The sequence below is a fragment of the Phalacrocorax carbo genome, chromosome 8 (genome assembly GCF_963921805.1).
Source record: "Phalacrocorax carbo chromosome 8, bPhaCar2.1, whole genome shotgun sequence".
Taxonomy (NCBI): Eukaryota; Metazoa; Chordata; class Aves; order Suliformes; family Phalacrocoracidae; genus Phalacrocorax; species Phalacrocorax carbo.
This window is the reverse complement of record NC_087520.1, coordinates 4,407,643-4,429,334: the sequence shown is the minus strand read 5'-3', so window position 1 is coordinate 4,429,334 and position 21,692 is coordinate 4,407,643.

Genomic DNA, 21,692 nt, shown 5'->3' with positions numbered 1-21,692 from the left:
TAAAAGTTTCTGTAATCCACACTGAATCTGAAATAAAATTAGTGAAAATAATAGCTTATTTACATGCCTGTTTACAAACACATTCCTTTATAAGAAAGGGTTAAAACATGGGTTTACATGAATAAAGCCTTATGAGACAATATTAAGATTTTTAGAAATGCAGTAACAGTCTAACATTATCTCTCCAGAAATAAGCATGAATCACTAAAGGGAGTAACTCCCAAGTAGTTACTTGGAATAATCCTACCCTTTTGTTTGATGGTGCCAGTATATACTTGGTATATTACAATTTTTTTAGACCTATGTTAGGCATAGGTCTTTCAGACAAAATTGATAATAGGCACAGTTAACAGTGTCCATTAAACTGCAAAACAAGAAAACTGTTGATACAGGTGTTGTTTGTACTTGCTGTGGAAAGAGCCACCACAAAGGCACGTTAATAGTTTTTAACTTGTCTGAAAATAAATTACGTAGAGCAGAGGTGCTCTATTCCTTTGGCATACTGTCAGCATGTTACTAAAATACCATTAGACCAATGTGTGTTAATCTCTAAACTTAAACAACAAAAAAAATATTGTGTCATCTCTGACTAGCAGAGACCAGATTTTCTACCATTAACTTGCTGAGTAAATTTTCAGCCAGGGCACCACAAGGGCTGGCCGGGAGCCGGGGGCTACCACAGCCAGCTGGGCAGTGGCCCCACCAACCAGCTCAGCAAGGCAGATTTGGAGACAGCAGCCAGCTTCAACCAAGAGCCCACGTCATCGGACAAGTCCCCAGTGATGGGGTAGGTCCAAGGTCAAGCCAGGGTCCCCGGCCAGGCTCAGGGGCAGTGGTGGCTGCAGACAAGCACTCCTCCAGCATTGCTCAGGGAGGGCTTGAAGGGCCAGGGCTGAGCTTAAATGGGTGCCTGTGGCCCTGGGACATGGGAGTGGGTGATGCCCCAGGTGAGGCTGCTCAGGGCCATTAATACCCATTAGGGTATTAAAGTATTAGGGCTCTGACACTTCTAATAGGTAGCTCTGCCCACTAATCCATGAAACGCAGGTTATTTGAGCCTCTGTTGGAGTATTATCTGAGCAGCATTAAAAATAAATTGTCAGTTAATTCACTTCTCTTTACTGGTTTTGATACATAGATTGTCATTTTTGGGAAAAGATTCTCTGAGTCAGATTTTTATGTCATTAGCTATTTGGTAAATACCACAGTGTGGCTGACTTGAGTAATGAAATCCTCATATAGGGCTGCATCTGCTTGCATTCTGATAAATGGCTTTGAATTGAGCACACAATACCTTGCCTTTAAGATGTTGTCTGTAATAACTGTGGTTCTGATTAGCCGCTTCAATAAAAACATGCCCTCCAGACTGAAGAAACCACCAACCTTAGAGAAATAAGGCTGTCCAAAGTAGACAGCTGAAGATTTGATCAGAAAAACAGCTGAGAATAGAAATAACTGATAATAAGTTAGCTGCTGAAATTGCAGAAAACATTGTGACTTTTAGTACTAAGCAAAGGTTTGTAGTTTTGTATCTAGTAAATGCTCAGACAGGCTGCAGAATCCTCTTCAGAAGATTTCAGAGCAGGCAACCAAAATTTTAAGTGAGGGCTGTGTAGATATACAAAACTCTAGAGCAGAGAGAGGGATTCAGTGACCACTTATATTCCCCTTCAATCCTATGTTTTGATCACTCATGCTCTCTTTATGTCCATCTCTCCTTTTTCTGCTACTTGGCAAAGGCCCATTTTTTTTACAGATTTGAGAAAACCTGCTCACCCAGTTGGCAGGAGGAGGAAGTGGGTTTGTTGCAGTTCCTCTGCCAGGAAGGAAAACTATAACAACAATAAACATTATAAAGGGGGGTTTGACCAGTTCCCCCACCCTCTTTGGATTTTGTCTGTGGGACCTAGGATTCACGCATGTATAAAATAATCTTTTAGCTTTAGCAACCGTATCTTACTTTTTAAAATTTGTGACACTTTTCCAGAGACACATTTCAGTTAATTCTTTTTCTATGCTACGCACAGATGGTATAAACATTTTTAAAAAGTGTTAGATCAATGGCCAGAGAGCAAAAAAATGCAGAACTGGCATGTCCTCTACAGTTTGAATTGTTCCTTTGCTCTCTAAAGGTCTGGGTTTTCAAACACGTATTATATTTACTTTCAGGTGTTGCTATAGCATCACTTGGTCACAAGAGGGAACTCGCATATCAGTCTCTGGTTTATTTTTTATATGAAAACTCTGAGGACTTTGCAGACTCATGAATATGTTAGGATATGCCTGTGTGTGAGACGTGTAAGTGTGCATATATAAACCTATATATATTTATATACCCACACCTTTTAGTTGCCAAAGAAGGGAGACCGTTCTTAGAAATAAGGGACAATAACCCTAGCAGGCAAGGCAGCAGGAAAGATCCTTAGAATGGCCCAGAAATTACGTATCTTACGCTCATGGAGATATGCCCATGGGTTGTGGCTTGTCCCTGTTCCCACACTGCAGTTCTGTAAATCTCAAACTCGTACTAACTTAAGGTATCAGGGCACAGATGGAGCAGAACAGGCTCCCCCCGGCAGAGCCTGACCAGCAGGGATTACTCTCACCAATAGTTTTGAGCAGCCCTTAGTTTTAACTTTCTGTTTTGAGCACAGGATCACCTTCCACCTTTGCAAAGAGTCCTTTGCCAGCCAAAACTTGACTGTGCTTGGCATCTGTCCCAGAGTTCATAGTATTGAATGTACATGCACATTGTCTGATTGTTAACTGTGTTCATTAAAGGAGAAGACTTAAGTGCTAATTAATTTTCAATATCTGCTAGCTGCCAGTGGCAGCAGTATGGATTGTATCCAATCTGCTCAAGGCTGATTTTTCTTAAATACATAAACCAGAGCTTTCTAACCTGAGAATTAACATTGTCCTCAGAAGTTGGTGTCACACGTCTTCCTACACTGATATTCCTACTGGGCAAGCAATTGGCCAGCAACCCTGCTAATTTATTTGCGCATTCCTTCAAGAAAACACGTAATAAATGCCCCTAATAAACTGAGCACAGTATGGGAACTTTTCTTGGAAACCTTGCTGCTGTTTCTGTCCAACTGCTGGAGAAGACAGCCCGTGCACAGCTTACAAGATAACCCCTGACACCTCCGTAGCTGGGTTTGGATCTGGATTTGCTGATACTTGAGCTGTAGGTGCTCAGGGTGGTTAGTTTCCTAAGAATCGGCGGCAACCTTCCCGTGTGAAAGTGAGCTACCTTGTCTCACACGTGGGATGTGTAGGGACCCTCGCACAGATTCATTAAGCACGGCTGTCTTGAGCACAAATTGCAGCAGCCCTTCAGCTTATCCCGTGGCTGTGAAGCAGCGCAAACCCAGCGCATGTGCCAGCATGAGCTACGTAATAGGGTAAACATTGCAGCCTGCAGTCCTGGTTGGTTTGTCTTTCAGATGTATCATGTCCATTTTGCACAGTTTCCGTTTTTTCCTCTGACCTTGTATGTTCCTTAGTTCCCTTCACGTTTTCTTTCTCTACGCCTACTACCCTTCAAATACAGCATCATGAAGAACATCCCCACCGTGGCTGGTGGCGCTGCCACGGATGCAGTGGCTGTCGGGCCATCCGTTGGTGATGTGTTGCAATGAATTTGGGGCCCTTGAGAAAAGAGAAGGTGTCCTGTGCCACGGGGCTGATTCCTAGAAGAGCTGTTGCATATTTTGTTTGGGATCTGGGAACAGATGTTTGGAGAGGTGTGCAAATTTCAAGGAGCACAAGTGGATTCTGTTAAGCTGATTCTTTTTTATGCAGTGAAAGACACTGTAGGCAGGAGAAGGCAGCTTTCCTAACCTGAGCTTCCTTACTGAACCACGGATCACGTGGATGTCTGTCAGTTTTGATAGATGGTAGGGCAGCTGGTCTTGAAAGTTCTAAGAGAAGGTTACGTGTAATTAATCATTATCTCTAACCTGCACATCTGATTAATTAGACAATCTGATTATTAATTTAATTGCGCCACACCTGCATGCTATTGTTCTGTTTGTTTAATCTGGTGGGATAAGAAAGTTTGCACAATCTAATTTTGAAGATCTTAAAAGCCTGGGATTAGTCCAAGAAAATTACAAATAATACAGTTAGACCTCAAGCCAGCTGTACAGTCATGAACATGTCTCATGCTGTTAGGACTTACCACGTGGTACCGCAACCTGGATGTAAGCATAAACACACTGTCAGAAAGGAGAGGACCCTCTCAAGGCTCTATCTTCTCACTGCTGTCATATTTTTGTGTGCTGTTGCTGGATCTGGATTTGGTTTGTGTCTCTGTGTACTTTTAGATGCCCTTTACTAGTGTGTATGTGTCTTCCTGTAATAAATGTAGCCAAATGACAGGACTGGTTGCTCCTTCTTGGGAAAGAGTATGTGGTAGGATACTGTTGTTCTTCTGCGAGTCCGGGCTCTAGCCACTCTCATCTTTGTAGATTAATCTGCAATAGCTGGTATCCCAGTTTCATCAGGAATTTTGGTAGGGGTGACTGCAAATATATAGTTACCAAGGTGTGAAGTAAAACCAAAGCATGGTGATAAGTGAATGTCATTTCATAATGGAGCCAGAAGAGTGCCACCTGTAGAACCATGTGGGAGTGTTTGGTTGTTTCCAAGAAATGTTGAGGAAAAACTGAATGGGAGCAAAAAGCATTTAGTCTTTGTTATTAATTCTCCTAAGGTTCTCTGAGAACACCTCATGCAAAAACAGCTTTTCCATAGTTTTTAGTTGCTGAAAATGAAAAAACAAATTGCACAAGTTTTACAGTGGAAATATGAATAGATAGATATTGCTTGAAGGTATTTCTGTTTTGAGGACACGGCCATTTAGATTATACATGTAGTATGAAAAGGATTCCGTTAGATCTTGTAAGAATTAATTATAGATCCATCCACTTCATTTTTCATGTCAGGCAAGACTTGTGAGGAGTCATAGTTAATGCCAGATTTTCTTTCATTATTGATAAATCTGAAGGGGATGAAGGATGTTGCCACAAGTGCTTCCCTGGGTGTTGATTGAAAAGATACCTTTAATGAGTGCACTTAAAATTGGCCTTTCTGAACAGAAAAACTGGCAACTTGTCCAAGGACAATTTCATGATATGCCTAAACCTACTTAACTGAGGGCACCCAGAGCGGGTGCAGTCCCGTTCTTTACCCTCTCCCAGCTGGATGAAGAGTCAGATGAAAAATGAAGGATTATTTTTAGGTTTTCCATCCTGCACAGCCCTGTGATTCCTGCGCTGGAAACTGTTTAGCACAGCCAGGTTGTTCCAAAGCATTTGGAGAATTTTTGGATATTCTGTTGATATTATAGTCAGTCTGCTTGCCAGTAAGTTCAGTTACTTTGTTTATGGCAAGAATTCTGTTTGTATTTTGACTCAGTACATTTTAAATGTCTTCATAATGTATTTATATTCAAGGGAATGTATTTATATTCAATGTATTTATATTCAAGACCTGTCTGCTAGGACATGTCATTTTCATAAAATCTCTCTAGTATCAAACAAGTATCAGACTAGGCTTCCGGATGCCTCTGCCGACTACTTCCTGATGCGTCTCCCATGTATACATTCAGACAGGTTTTACTCATTCATTTGTTCTTAGTTCCTTATATCAAACAAATATAAAGTAAGATAAATTCTTCTGTTCATGTCTGTAGCTGGCACTGCCTTGCTCTCTGCAGTCTTGGGGCTGGCAGCGGAGCATTCCTGCAATAGGCCCTTCTTCACCCACACTGCTTCTCTTCTCTGGTGGTTTCCTCTCATGCAAGGGGATTTCTCAGTTTACTGCCTGGGAAACTCTGGTTCCCCATAACCAGGTTGTTCCAATGCCCAAGCATTTCCTACCTGCTGGACCCCTCCAGGAGGCAATTAGCAGTGAACAAAACTTCCCGCAGTCATCGGGATCTTCTGGTCTTCTAGTCTGTCCCAAGGTCTGATGCAAAGCTAAGCCGGTGCAGGATGGCAAGAACAGCTCCAACAGCAACGCTGAGCAGCAGCTCCCACCTAACTCAAGAAGTCTGCTACGTTCTTGCCACTTCTTTTTATTTTCAGATCTTTGTGCCCTGTGTAAATGGGGGCACTATAGTGAAATATGTAGAATATGTGCTATATACACATAGCTTTTCTTAATTGCACGTAAATCAGTGAGAGGATTACTGCAATGGTGAAATCTGCATTAAATTATCCTGCCCATCTTGTCCTCTGTGGCCCATCAATATCACAGAGTCTGCAAGAAGCAGGGAGACCATACTTTAAAACACCTCAATTTTCCTTCCCTGTTCCCCAAAACTATTCCACAACTTTTGATGCCTCAGTCAGCCACCAGTGAAGGGGATCATAGCTTCCTAAATGCCTGTTTTCTTAAATTATTGTGAGATGTGCTAAATCAACTAGTCCTTAGGGGTACTTGCCTCTAAACAGGTGATAACGATTGAATGCATTTTTGCACTTTTCCTTCCTTGCAAACACCATAGCCTTTATTTCTTATTCCGCTATGTTGCTGAAAAGACCTTGTGGTCAATGGAGATCTTTAAGTTTCATGCTTTCCTTTCTGTTGCATTTGACTTAATAATATGATGTCAGGTGTATGGGAGCATAGAAAAATGAGAGTGAGAAACTTTTTCTGCCACTGTGGAACAATCTTATATCTCAATGGCTGATTTATATCCTGCCTGAAGTCGGCATCAGACAGAATATCTCTCCTTTCCCACAGGTTGCTTGCAAAGTCAGACGTACACTGATCATTATCTGCATCTCTTAAGTCATGATTTCCCTCTTATTTTGCTCTTTTACAATTCCAGTTTTGTGGGGTCAGGGGAAACTCCCCTCACTCCTGGGTTTTTGTTGACCTATTACCCCTGGAAAATATTTATTTAGCCTGAAAGTTATCAAATTAAAAACTAACAATATGAACACAATAAACAAATCAAGAGCATCTGTTTCCTCATGAAGCCTCTTGATGATGCTATTTCTGACATGGGTAAAAAGAAACCTCACTGATATTTTACATGGAAAACTATCTTTAAGGTAGTTTCTTACCTACTGTCACTTTTTCTAGATTATAACTTGACATAAGCTTAGGATTGTTTCATGTATTACTAGACTACCAGATTTAAGATAGCAGAAACAATTCAGACACGTTGCTCATTTGTAAGCATCTTTGATTTTTAAAGCCCGTGTGTGAATCAGGAAAAAAGGCCATTTTGGCAATCTAGGTGTTGTGTTAGTGAAACATTTTGCCTTCTCTTTCCAACCCTTTCACTCCTTTGGTTGCCTGAGCCATGCTGCTGATGAGCTCTAATCCTTTCTGTCTCTCAACAGGAAGAAGACAGCTTTTATCTTGTATCTCATAACAGTAGTATGAACATTCAGGATTATTTACAGAAGTTCATATAAGATGACAAAAGATTGCTGTTTGAGCTGGTGCTTGATGTGCAACTTAGACTCAGACTGTGTGTCCGTGAAGATGCTGTAATTTATCACCATGGTTGCTTCCATGAGGGATGCACATAAAAGTCCTGGAAATTTTTAGTTTTAAATTTTGGAGATTTTTTAGTTGATTGAATCAGAAGTGGGAGACCAACAGAGAAGATGGGAAGGGAGCTGTAACCAGCTGTGGGCAGGTATAGGCTTATCTGGGGGGAAAACAGACTGGAAATGGTAGTTACTTTGGCCTTAGTCTTCCCCATAGCACCACCTGATATTATGTGTGCTGCCATTTGTGTCTTGGTGATGTTAAACCCTGGTGTGTGTCGAGCCCTGCAAGGGAATGCTATCAGTCTTTGGACAATTGCAAAATGCAGAGTGCTGGGGAGAAATGAGTTCTCCGTCTCACCAAACTCGTGTTTCCTTACTTCTGTGTAAAACTAGAAGAGTGAGGCTTGTCCACATGCCTCAGGAGGGTGTTGTGAGGATTAGCCAGATAAGATCAGCTTTCTTATACAAATATGTAAAAGCACTTTTAAATAACGTGTGTGATTTATGTCTGGGAAGCATTTGAATAGCAACCCAGGGCCTCTCTTCCCATAGCATGACATATACCAGACTTCTTAAAGGAGTGCAATACACTCAGAAAAACCCAAGAACATACCAGATACACTGGGGCAGTTCTAGTCCCTCCAGAAATATCGTCTAAACCAGTGATCTCCTATCTGTCATTGGAGACAGCTTCTTATTATATCTTTGGCACTGCTTAGGGCTTGGGCTTGGCCTGCAGCAGATCATGGAGTTATGTAGAATCAGGGATCGCGGGCTGGAGCACAAGAGCTTTGGCTCTGCTGCTGTACTTCTGCCTTGATAAGAATCATAGCAGAGACTCAAGCATATAAAGCTGTCCTAGTCAGGTTTCTGCAGGCAAGACTAAGTTTTGTAATAGCCATGCTACTAAGTGGACACCTGAACTAAGACAGAAAATACTGCCGTGGAACTGCAGACCTTGTGAGTGGGTTTCTGGCTGACTACTGTCAGCAAACACCTTTCAAAGAAAGGGTTGTGTGCTGGCTGGTGCAGCAGGGGTGAGAGAGTTCTTCCTTGCTGGAGAATAAAGTAGCTTCTCAAGTGCCTCTGGGTCACTCCTAGCATACAGTTTATCATTATTTCATGCTGATGGGGGAAAAAATCATATAGTTGTGGTGATATGTGGTATGGAATTGGTCTGAACATTCCCAACAGTTAACCCTCATGAGACAGACGTTCCTGAAGCAAGAGGTGCTATGTACAGAGATAATGGTCTTTCTTTCGACTTTGCAGAAAGCAGCACCCACTGCCCTGCATCCTCAGATATTGAGGGTTTCTGTCTCAGAAGTCATAAAGCAAAAGTGTTCAGAGCCTCCTTTTCCTGACGTGAGTTGTAGAAGCAACGCAGGTGTGGAACTGTACATACTCAAAGACAAGCACACACCTTGCTATGGACACCTGGACAGGTTTGAATGGTTGGAAGAAGGGTTCTTTCCTAAAATCCTAGTTGATTATCAGTTTCCCATTGTATATCCATTCCACAATATAATCTTCTCGTGCAGACAAGTCATCTTGTATACCAGATGTCACCTCCTCTGTCCCCCCTGCCTTATGCCACATCCTCTCCATCAGAGCACAGTATGACACGTCCTGCTAGAGAGCTGCTAGAGAAAGATAATGGAGATAAAAGAAGAAGGTACTCGGTACAGTAATTAAGTAACTCAATGGATTAGTTTCCTTTTGTTTTCATCTGGCAGTTTCACAGTCCTATTGTGAACCAAACTTGAGAGACAGCAAAGAGGCCCACAGGCATCTGCAGGGTCCCACGTCTGCTCAGGGGCTGGCTCGGGGCTGGCTGAAGAGTTGTTTGGTCCTGCTGAGAGACATCAGCCCTTCCCACAGGGCTGCCCTGGGGCTTGCAAAGCCTCGCACGGCATTAGAGTCCCATGGAGAAGATACGAACGTGTGGGGGGGAGGCAGAGGGCTAAACTACTCGAGGATGGAGGACTACCACGCTTCCTGGACTCTAGATCACAGGGGTTTCGGGGAGGTCAGCAGTGCAAGAAAACACTTTGCATCAGCTCACAAGTGCCAGGGGTTTGTGTGCAATGACAGGTGGCAGCGGAGGCAGTCATTTCAGGTTGCACAATTCTGCTCTGAATGCTTTAAGCACACAACGATCATTTATCTCAGGCAGATTGCAAACCAAGGCATCAGATGAGTAGATATTTTGCAGATGTGTCTTCTGCAGTTTAGCAAGTTTGGTTGGTTTTTCACATTCTGTGCAAGAGTTTCCTATTACTGCCTTGAAGAAGTGATTTGACTATTTCATCTGTATCTATTTCATAAATCTAATGAAGTGATTTTGGGAGTAAAAGTATTAGGCAAAGAATTTTCTTTTCCTTGCAGTTGCTGAAAACACACAGTTTAGAGCATCTGTCTGCAGTCCTAGGACCTGGGAAGTCTTTTGCTCATCTATAAAAATTAATCAGCATTTTTCGGATTTTACACTTGCTGCAGATTATGACAAGACACAATGCAGGTGAACAAAGATATGAAAATCAAAGCATCATGGAAACACTGAAATGGCTTGGACTTGCACTTGGAAAATATTAACAAGACTGAATATCACTATTTGCTGAGGCAATATTTGAAATTTGAGATCTGACATCTCCAATCTGACATCTGACTAAGCGCTAGGTGTACTAAGATCTGTGGATTTTAATGAGCCTTTTCCTTCTCTTCAAGGCCAGGAGCATGTGTAAGCATTCTGCTGATTTGTCAGAAATATGGATGATTTCTCTTTGCACTAGAATCCAAAAAAATGGTTATTTAGGAGAAAGCTCTCTGCGCTCAATTTGGAGTAGAAAATGTAGGAAGATATGAGAATGTGAGAAAGATTAAACAGTCGTTTCATCTGCATAGGCATTACGACAGAAAGAGTCTTTTGTATTTTTATATTTATTATCTTCTTATCATATTTGAAGCAGGTGGCAGAAACACATCAAGAAATGCATTTGATCTGGTATATGTTAGATAAATTTAACACCTTTTATATAGTTGTATCAGATGCATTTTCTATAATCTAGTTCTCTCTTTTCTCCCAAGACCATATTAATAGAAACCTTAAGAATAATAACGTAATTGATGAGTGTTCCCATCATGCTTTTGATCCTAGAAACATATTCATCCCATCAGTATCACACTTAATGCTGAAAAAAAGGAAGGGAATTGTATGCCTGTGCCTGTTCCTTGAAGTTCAAAAAATCCACCATACTCCAGTGGAGGTGGTGAGGAAATGAAGTCATTGGAGGTCTTTTAAGATCCTCCATCTCAAAGGCCAGCCCTGTTACAATGCCTCATCTCTTTTCCTCTCTGAGGCACAAAGGAGATAAAATCTGACCTTCTCTAACATGTTTGGGATTTTCCCTTGTGTGAAGAGACCTAAGAAACTACTAGGAGGGCTGGAAGAGGTGCCTGAGATAAGCGTCTCCCCTTATATGATTTTTTTTTCCAGCAAAGCTCCCTTTTTGCCTCTTTTGTTTCTGTTGAGCTGAGTCAAGAAGTGATAGAGAAACATATCTGAGCTCGTAGCACTATAGAAGGATCTTCTTCAAAGCCAACGTTAAATACATCCTGGGAAAGAAACAGTTGTTCACAACATGTTCCAAATACACAAGCCCACCAAGAACTTGCCATTAACCCTGGGTATGGTCTTGCTTTTGTATGTTAAGATGTTCAAGAGTTCTCTACTACTGAATATTCAGAAGGGGAAAAAAAAGTGGCTATGGGCAGGAAAATCTGCAACCTTGCAAGAAAGAAGCTAAGTGACTTATTCATGGGGTGTAGATATTATCAAAAAATAGAAGTGATGCAGAAAGAAAACACAGAATTTCTGTTTGAATCGCAAGTCCACAAGCATTTCTGGTGCTAAGCAGTGGCCAGAGTGTGCATTTTGCTGCAGCATCTCACGTGAGTGAAATTGTTGGACTGGAGCTTTGCAGAAGCATTTCGACATCCACTGGTACGAAAACAGGATGTTTAAATCTTTCACCAAGTACAAAACATATAAAATGAAGACTCTTGAATACTTTTGGTGCTGAAGTAAATTATAGTTTTATTGGTTTAGCAATTGTTATTTCTACCTTTTACATTGCAGGCAGACAATAAATACAATAAATAACTTTTCTGTTCCCTCTTCTTATTGAAGAGTTTTGATTTTTTTAAAGCTTTTCATTTTTTTTTAACGTTGGATTTATTGATTGCTTGATATGTTCTCAGGATTTCATTCAAAAATTCCTTCACATTTCCCTTGGTCTTGTACTGGCATTGATCCCCGCGTGCCAGGCTCTGTGATGGAAGAAAGAGCAAAGACTGGGTTACAAAACACTTTATAAAAAAGTAAAGGATTTAGATGAAACGGTCAAAACATACATTCTTTGGAGCTAAGCAAGGATTTCAAAATCAACTCCTGAAGAACTGTTCCTTGAGCAGTGAGTTTAAAAATGGCTTTTCATGGTGACTAAGAAGGTGAACAGCTGGACTGTCATATAGTTGTAGCTGAAGTAACTTAAACTAGGCTGTTTCAACCCAGAAAACAGGACAGACAGAGGAATATGAGAAACTGGGTAAGACTAGGGCAGTGGGTCTGCTTGGTGGTGCAGTGCCATTCGAACAATATTCCCCCCTACAAGGTCGACACTAGCTTAAAGGAGCTCGAGATGCTGCAGCATCAGCCTCTTCCGTGTCTTACTGCATTTCACAACAGTTTTGCTCAGTATGTAAATAAAGGACGTTTCACTGCCCCAGAAAGAGTCCTCCTGAGCATCACCACAAGTTTGAAGATGCTGCAGGTCACAGCAGTATTTCATGCCCAAGCATCCTTGAAGAAACTGCAGCTTAGGTAGATGTAACGCTGCAGAGGAGAAGGATGCCTCTGCCTGCTTGTCCTCAGCCATGCCGCTTCCGCACATCTACTCTCTGTTTTTATATCATAACTATTTAGAGTAGAAACATATTTGAGAAAGGGAAATAGAAGAGCAATTTAAATAAAGTTCCTTTCCTAGAGATCTGTGTTGAAAGGTCCTCATGCTAAAGGGGTTTGGAGAAAGGAAAGGCCACAGTGGGCAGAACCCATCTCCCTGCTTCCCCTGCCAATTTTAATAGCTTTCCATTGCCTCACATGTTGCGGTTTTCATATCTGGCTCCTGCATAAAATGTGTATTTAAAACACATTTGAAATGAATCACTTAGGTGTTTAAATTATTAAAAAATCCTTTCTTTTGTAAAAGGTAGACAAAGATCTATAGAAAAGGAAGAAAAGCCTTACTTCACACATTTTTCTTTCCAGTTGAGTCTGAAAGCTTCTGTTAAGCAATGTAATTACTTGCAATTCATTTGAAGATACGTTGTTTTGCATCATGTGCTTGGTTCCTTCCACAAAGCATGCCAGTTCGTAGCCAGGCTGTTAAAGAAAGAAAGCGTTAGAAAAACCTAGAATGCGTTTTGTGTTTAGCTACAGAAAGAAGAAATATATAGTCCTAAACATGGCAGCATCTAACAGTTAAACATATTTTGCATTGTACTGAAAACTGATACAAGAACTTTGGGGGATTCTAAAACACCGAATCATCACATCACATCTCTCAGAAGACCTCAAGCTGTAAAAGTAACCTCTTTGACATACAGTTTCAGCTAATGCTGGGTTTCTCCATATCTGAGGAGGCTTGCAAAAAGGAAACGGCTTTTGGATAAACCTAGACCTGAGCATCTGAGGCCTGACATCTCTAGCCCAGGTTTGCTTGGTATTTAGGCACGTAACCGTAAAACAAGGTCTTGCAGAGCTTTTCAAAGCAAGAACCTGTATCTCTTGATTTGTAAGTCAAGTCCAAGGAGGGCTTTTGCCTGACTCTGCACTGATAATGGAAGGAGTTCTGCCCACCCCCCCACCCCCCCAATTTCATCAAGCTCATTTGCTCATTTGCTGCTACTAGTATATTAAAATCTTCCTTATAACCGAAAGCAAAAGTTATGTAAGAAAGCAAAAGTTATGTTAAGATCAGTTAATAATTAAGTTCTTTAACAACTACAGTAGCTTAAAAAAACATAGGCTTACCTCAGCAATGGGAAGACAGGAACATGACTGAAAATGAAAAGAGTGAGCATTAAAATCCAGCAGCGCTAGCACTCAACACACAAGTACATTTTTGTTTAGTTTCATGGTATTCTCAAAAGCGAGGTACTCACACTGACAGGTGTCTCCCTGCATGGGCAACTTACAGAACTTTTTCCCTGAAAGAATAACAAGTGAGAAATCTGTATTTAGTGTCATCTACCTTACAAGCATACATTTTTACAGAATTAAGGTGCTAAAGAGCCACTTACAAGTAGATGATTTGTAAACCGGATAATTTCACTGAAACAGCAACACTGTGCTTGCACAGAGAGCAGCAAACCAGAGAGAATTATGTATGACAGCATGCTGGCATTCATGCGCAACTCGGTCTGATGGCTGACAGAAGAATAGGAGGACACTCCTTTTAATTGAGTCTTCACAAAATTCCCATTCTAATATGGAAAAACCCAATTATAAAACTGATACCAGGTGCCCACTATTTTTTCCCACTAGCTTGGACAGCATTTTAGAAAAATCAAATGTGGAATTAGTCACCTACTGGTGCTTTAGTACTGTGGAAATTCACAAATGCTCCTCTGAAGCGATTAAGTTGAACATTATGATATGATACCCCAACAGGAAACAATGGTTAAAAATCTACGAAAGCATTTTTTTTTTTCAGATGTGGTTTTCGTCTCCTGTGCTTATGTAAATTATGGTTCCATGAAAGCGAAGAGACAATAATGTTCAGCATTGCCGAAGTTCCTGAGAAAACAAACTGACAGGCTGCAAGCCGGCTTCCCTCTGGATTCAGAGCAGGACCTTTCTCAACGCTGGTAATGCTGCAGGGATCTGTTGAGCAGACAAACAGACAGAGTTATGGCGCGGTGCCTGGAGAAGCTGTCACGCTCAGTTACAGCTGCCGCGTCCAGGGAGCGATCTCATAGCCCTCGACTGAGATCCCACCTTTGCCAAGTACAAATGCACCGGTGTGCAAATAAGGATCGGGCCCTCGGCGTGCAAACACTGACTGCAGTGTCTCATCCCACCCGTTCCTTTTTAAACAGAAAGGACCGGATGCAAAAATACTCCTGGGTGACCAAAATGGTATTTACTTGGAAACTCTCTCAGATGGAGTCTCCAAATCACGTTGAATGTCTGCTACAGCTTTCTGTGGCCACAGAGGTTTTCTTTTTTCAGCAGAGCAAGCAGTAGTCCTCCAGATTTCTTTTAGATCCCCAGTGTTGACTTTTAAGCTTCCCTCCTGTTATGCCTTAAATCCTGTTATGCCTCAAAGACCTTCTCCAAAAGCTCGAACCTTCCGCTGGTCGGTCTGGCTGAAGGATGAGTACAATCTCCCTGGAAACTGCCCTGGAAAGAGAAAACATCGGGTTTCAATTTGCTCTTTTTTCTCTGGCATTTGTCTACTGGCAAGGAATTTATCTGGCCAAGCGCAGCTCTGCTGCCTGCCCGCACGTCGAGGGGAGCGGAGGAAGGATCTGCCTGCTGCTCCTGCCTCACTGCCTGCCCCCTCCCGAGCACTGCCGTGTCACACAGGCCCCAGGGAATTCCTGGAAAAAGCCAGAGACCAGGTTAACCCCCAGTTAAAGCTGGCAGCAGGCTATGTTATGATCAACAGGTGCACAAAAGTATATTGCCATGAGGGATGGTGTTGATGCACCAGGCAGTGACATCTTTCAAGGCACTGGGCTGTTAGAGAAGGGCTAAAGTCATTGATCTGTGATCAAGAGCCTGTGATTCCCTGAAAAGCAGTAAAGAGACTTCTGTGGCAGGTAGGTCTCCCTTCAGGAAACAGCTTTCTGCTCAAGCAAAGCAATGGGTGTGCTGCTCTCTGTTTCTTCAGCCAGGAAAGCCCCATTGGCAAGAGCTAAAACAATTATTTCAAAACATAAATCCCTGAAGGAAATAAAAGCTGTGTAACATTTGTGGGACACTGGGTTTCTCAGATGACTGAAAGAATGACTTTACATGGTTTCAGAGGAAAGAATTCACAAGCATCTTTGATTCTTTGAGCCAAGGTTGTGCAAGGAACGTGGTAAAAAGCCACAGGAGAGAGGGATTCTTCATGACAGCCAGGATTTTCTACTGCTTCTTGTTTTTAAGAAAAATACATTCATTAGAAATTCTATTTTGCCCAGTAGCTGCTACGCTCTTTCTTTGCAAGGATTTTACAAAATCTGATATACTTAGCAGGCTCTCTAGGTCCTCGTCACCTAAGGAATGATGTCTCAGCGCAGCTGCCGTGATCTGTAAGCGATTGGTGGCATAAGTGATATGCAGGATACATAATTAGGACCTTTCCACACATGACGTGTAATTATGTTCACTGGACAGTGAGCAGATCACATAACTTCTTCCCGGGCTATAGCCCAAAAGGACCAGATCTGTATTTTTTTTACTAGTTGAAAATCAGAGTGGCAGAGCTTCCCGAGCTGCTCCCCGAGCCTGCAGTTCCTCCTCGCGGTCTCCCTCTGCCAGCCATGCCAGCATTATCTCTGCATCTTTTCATTTTTGTTTGATTGCTTAATGAGATCAGTCTCATGCTGTTGTTGCTCCAGGGCAGATAGGTCACCAGAGAAGCTGCGTTCAGTTTGCAGGGACTAGAAATCACCAGAAGTCAAACTGGGAGAGAAAGAACCTGGTATTGGTCAGAGCAGCAGTGGATTGGGCACAGAAGCAGGTGGCACCAATTATGGCTTCTCTTTGGAGAGTTTAGGCTCTATTCTGGCATTTAGAGGCTGATCCAAAGACTGCGGAAATTAATCTTTGCTGCCATCCCAGCAAAAAGACCAGCTTTTTAATGTGATATTTAAACACTTAGTTTTGACATTTTAGAAGTCTCCATTTTAATGACCAGCTGCAGCAACGTTTTTTCACCAATATATTGTCATTTGCGTCTTAAATACAACCATCAGTTTATTTTCTGTCCTCATGCCTAGGTAACTGAGCTCCCTCTGTTCCCCTCCCTTAATCTCTCTTTCAGCAACACAGGCCAAAATGTAGAGCGGAAATAAAGGTCTTTCTAAAAACCTTGCTCAAAAAAAACCTGAAACAAATGAATAATAAATTCAGTAGCCAGACTGCAGTAGGTAGGAAGGTGGCTGTGTAAGTCCACTTCCCACAAGCCTCAAAAGGCCTGTTGTCAAAGCAGGGAGCCACCAATGCTAAGTCTGGTCTTTCTGAAGCTTTTTCTTCCCCTTTTTAAGCTCTCTGGCTGGAAAAATCAGGAACAAAACGAAGAACCACAACCCAGGATTTTTAATAAAGGTCGCCAAGCTCAAAGGTGGTGGGCGCATTAGCCCATAGGAACATCCCCTACATTGCCCTTGGGAAACCTGAGCAGGGAAACTTGCTGAGGTCAGCCTGGGGCAGGATCGTGCGTTAACAGATCGTATATCGCCGTGCTTCGTATCACTTCCCTACAAACTAAAGGATGCAATGGACAAGCAGAGGAAGGAAGGAGGCAGAGAGCTCCTTCAGCCAAGGGTACTGCCAACACCAAGGCAGCACGTCGGCTGGGTGTGCCTGGCTCAAGATCACAACTTCCGAGTAAAAGGGTTTTAAGATTTCAGCCCAGAACAGGTATTTGGAAAAGATGAAAATGCAAAGCTCTCCCAGTACATTGCTGTGGTCTCCTACAGGCAGTTCCCTCCGGCTCTTTTGGAAATCCTCGTCTAATATCCTGTACATTTTTGATTTATGTGTAAATACTTTGGGAGATATTCTCTTTTAATGCACCTATTTTGATGAGAGGTTGATTGACTGAAAATGTCACACAAATGTCCAATTTCCAAATAACTGTTTTAGCCTGGTCAGCACGAACCCCCAGATCTTCTGAGTTCTCATGAGAGAATTTGCATCCCACTGTAGTGTTTCCAAGAAACTCTGTACAGTTTGGGTTTTTTAAATGTAGAAAAAAGGTTCCCTGTAGAAGAAAAGTACCAAGATAACATACCAGCCTGTTTTACATTTGCTGTGTACATTGATGAAGATGGAAGAGCTTGCAAAGACCACAAATGAAATGATGCTATTGATAATCTCATTTTCCAGAGATAAGGTGGCTTGGAGTATTTTTTTCCCTTTCTTTTAGATAAAGATGACATATACTAGTGTAGAAATGAAGGAAAACAGGGTCAGTCTAATTCCTCCATGAAAGGGTAAACCATAGCATAGTAATAGGAAGATTGCTTATGATAGAAAGGCGTAAAATCCAGATGAACTCGGGGAACATTTCATGTGCCAGCTTGAAGAGGGCGGTGGCGCCTGATAGCTGCACGCTCTGCTCTGTGCTAGCAGATGGACCACGGGACGTCCCCAGGATGCACCTTAGCTTCTGTAGGTAATGGAGCCCCCATTACATTCAGAAGAGTTTCAATTAATTTGAAACCATTTCAACTAACTAATCAAAACTAGTGGTGCTCAGGAGCTGTGAGATGGGGGAGCACACCTGAAAGGGACTTTCAGAGCTGCGAGCCGTCCTTGTTTCATGAAACAGTACAGTCACCAGAGCTTTCCTGGGTTTTCTAGCAGGGAAGACAAGCTTTCCATGCTGCAACAATATTTAACAAGAGCTGAGGCATCTAAAAGCAAAAAGCCCTGACAGCGACATGCCAGCCATGCTGGGTGTTGCACATATTGCAAGTACACCTCACAACCAACAGCTTCCAGAAATAAGCAGAGGAAAACAGGAATTGCCAACAAAGGACATCAGTTCTCTGGTATATTAAGGTTTTCTTGATGCCAGTGGTCTCACTTCAGTATCCCCTTCTGTGAGCCTGACCGCTTTCACACCAGGGAAGAGAAACATTGCAGAGCTCTCAGATCATAAGTCCACTCACCCTTCCTTGCTTATCCGACTGGGAGATGACCCTGGGTGCTGGGTTTCCAGCTCAGCACAGCATGCAGAGGAAGGTTGAACTTGCAGGGCAGAGACAGCGCAAGGTATTCGCTCCGTGGCTGCGTTAGAGCCCCCACCAGCCAGACCCACACTGCAGCTTGCTTTTCATGCTGGAAGCATTGAAAAAACACCTGCAGACTACTTGATTGAAACACGGCGTTCACAACTTAATAACGAAATAGGCACGGATATTGATTCACACCTGGTTGCATGAGTAAGAATAGGCTGGCCCTGTTCTGTAAGAGTTGGCAGGATTTTCTATCCTATGAGCGAAGTAGGCTACTTTAGTGCTAAAATGTTTTGAAACATGGGGGAATTGGTCATGAGCCAGTCCAACCCAGGAAGATGAGCTACGTAAGTCCTGGTTTTTTACAGCAGGCGAGGTCGTGTAGGTGCCCGTCTTGAAGCACTGGGTGTTGGCAGCAGGGCAGTCTCAGCCTGCGCTTCCCCAGTGGCAAGGTTCTTGTTTCTCCAAATGTTTCTCCTCGTGACCCACAGTTACCCATTGCTTTCCCCATCATTCAAGAGGACCTTTGTATTCCTTTCAGAGATTTGGTGTTCTATAGTCCAGTAGCCTTCGTATTTCACCTATACTAAGAAAGGATTTCTTGATGTGTCCAGAATTTTTCATCTCACAGTGAAACCTCATATAGAACCTCTGAGACCCCTTAAAAAGATACTTTCCTGCTGCCGCATGTATGGCTCTTCAGAGATTGGTTGTTCCACTAGTGTCTGATCCTGGAGATGTCGCAGGATCTACATTTTAGGAAAACTGCTTTGAAAATCGGTGTTAACTACTTAAATTTCCCCTCACTGCATGGCTTAATTCCCTCTGGAGCCTGCCTCTGGAAGGACACTTTACATACTACTTATCTAAGTTGGCAATGATCAGTCTGTACACCACTATAGGAGCATATGTAGGCAGAAGATGGCTTTAGAGAAAGGAAGCTGTTCTGCAGTTTAAATTCAATTTAGCAACTTGAACTTCGCACTTCTTGGATCTCACCATTTTTCTGACACGACACTTTGCCTTTTTCTTCATGGGTACAAGACAGACATGGCCTTCGTGGCTTACATAAATTCAATGTCTAGGAGAGAAATCTCCACTATAACAATCTCTGCGACAAAACAAGGAACTTCAGACAAACCAAGGAGATACATTATATCTAAATGCCTGCAAAGGCATCACCTACTCCTCTGCCTCAGAATACAACAGCAAAAGAGAAACTGAAATGGGGACTCCCATCTCACCTTGCCCTGAGGTGTGGACGTGCCAGGCAGGGACTCCCGAGGCATGAGAAGATCTCAGCTTGGTGCAGAGCCATCACAGGCTGGGCTTCAGCAGGCACTAAAACTGCTGGGGGCGAGCTCCTACATGGAATGACAGCTGCACCCTGCCTGGGAGAAGGACCCAAGGACATTACAGGTGCCCAGCAGCAGCAGGGATGCAGAAACCGGGAGGTGAGGTGGCCCCCTGCTTGCCCCCTGGCCAGAGGGCAACCCCAGCCTGCTCCCACCTCGCACCCTGTGGGCACCACGAGGCTTCTCCCAGCACCAAAGACCTTCCTCCAGGTCAGGGTTGTTGTCCAGAAAAATACCTTTTCACTGGGAAATTGGTTCCTGTATGGGTTTGGGTTTGGGTTGTTTTGGTTTTTTTTAATGGGGAAATAACCTGCTGTTACCTTCTTTCCTTCCATAGCACTATGTAGCATATAAACTGGGAAAAACAGCTACACAGCCAGCATCTCATTAAGTAATATGGGGCGTTGTAAGAGCTGGAACACTACCAGTGACATGAAAGTCGGGCAATTACAGGCTCATTTGAGGCATAACAGGTCTGAGTACGCTTGCATATCCCAGGCAAGAAAAGCATAGAAGTAGGTATCCCTGGTCCTTCTAGTCTCCATTCTCATTTTATACTGATTTCAGGATTTACTGCATTTATCTTAGAAACGTGGGGCTCTGTGAGCATCTGTGAACAAGCTATCAAGCAGCTGCTTCCCCCACTCCAGCGCGCGTGGTGCTGGGGAACGTGCCACCGACGGCAGGTCACTACAGCCACAGCACCGACAGAGGAGCAGGTCCGTATCCTGAATTACGCTGACACGGGGGGTTTTCTTTTGTGTAATTCAGGGACAAAACCACCAACATATGCAATCAGTGCCCCTTTCAAGGGATTTGAATCAGCTGTACATACGGCTTTTTGCCTGCTGGGCAAGGCACTGTTTTAAACTCCCATTATCAGGTCCCTCGGAAGGATTCCTTAGAGATCCTTATTTCTATCAATCAATGGATAATAATATTGTCTCTGAAAATTGATGCATTTGATATATCATAAAGAAAATCATTCACAAGACACAGACCTGTCAATTCTTTGTGTGCATAAATGGTAATTGACATCCCTCGTCTTCGAGACACGGGGCTGACCCCTGGCAGCAGCACCCAACCCCACCACTGGTCCGCTTTCCTCGGTGACACAGCCACGCACTCACTACTTCAAAAGCAAGACTAAATTATTTATCCGGCTCCGTGTGCGGGGATCTGCCGTGATCGATCACAACAACAGGTACAGCTGTACCACGAAGAGCTGTGCCTCAGAAGCTGCTTGTCCCACCCCTGCTGTGCCTGACCCAGCGTCAGCCCGAACTCCTGCACAGCAGCCACGGCTGCCGTCACCCGCGAAGCCCTCGTGCTCCAGCTCGGCGTTGCTTTTCCTCACTTGTGGTTTGTCTATGAATGCTAGCAGGGTGATACACTGATTAACCGGTGCATCCAGGGCTTGCCTCCCAAGATGCTGGGCTGGGGGAGCCGTTGGCAGGGCAAAAATCACCTGCACGCTGCCCTGTTGGGACGGGAGCATGAGCTGGTCTGGCAGCAAACCTGGACTTGGGGTTGAATGGAGCAAGACAGAAGATGATTGCCTGGCAGCTCCAGCGAGCAGCACATGGCCGTGCCCTGCCACGGACGAGGATGCCATCATGTGGCCAAAGCTTTTTATTCACTTCCCGCTTGCTTTTCATGTTTTTATATTAAAAGCTTTCTGCCTTCTGCTCCCTTTCTACACCAGGTAGTCTACAGCTCTCCCTGACAGCTCCTTCTGGCAGGTGTGTGCAACACAAGAGTTTTATCTGAGTAAATCCTAGGCATCCACCTCAAAACT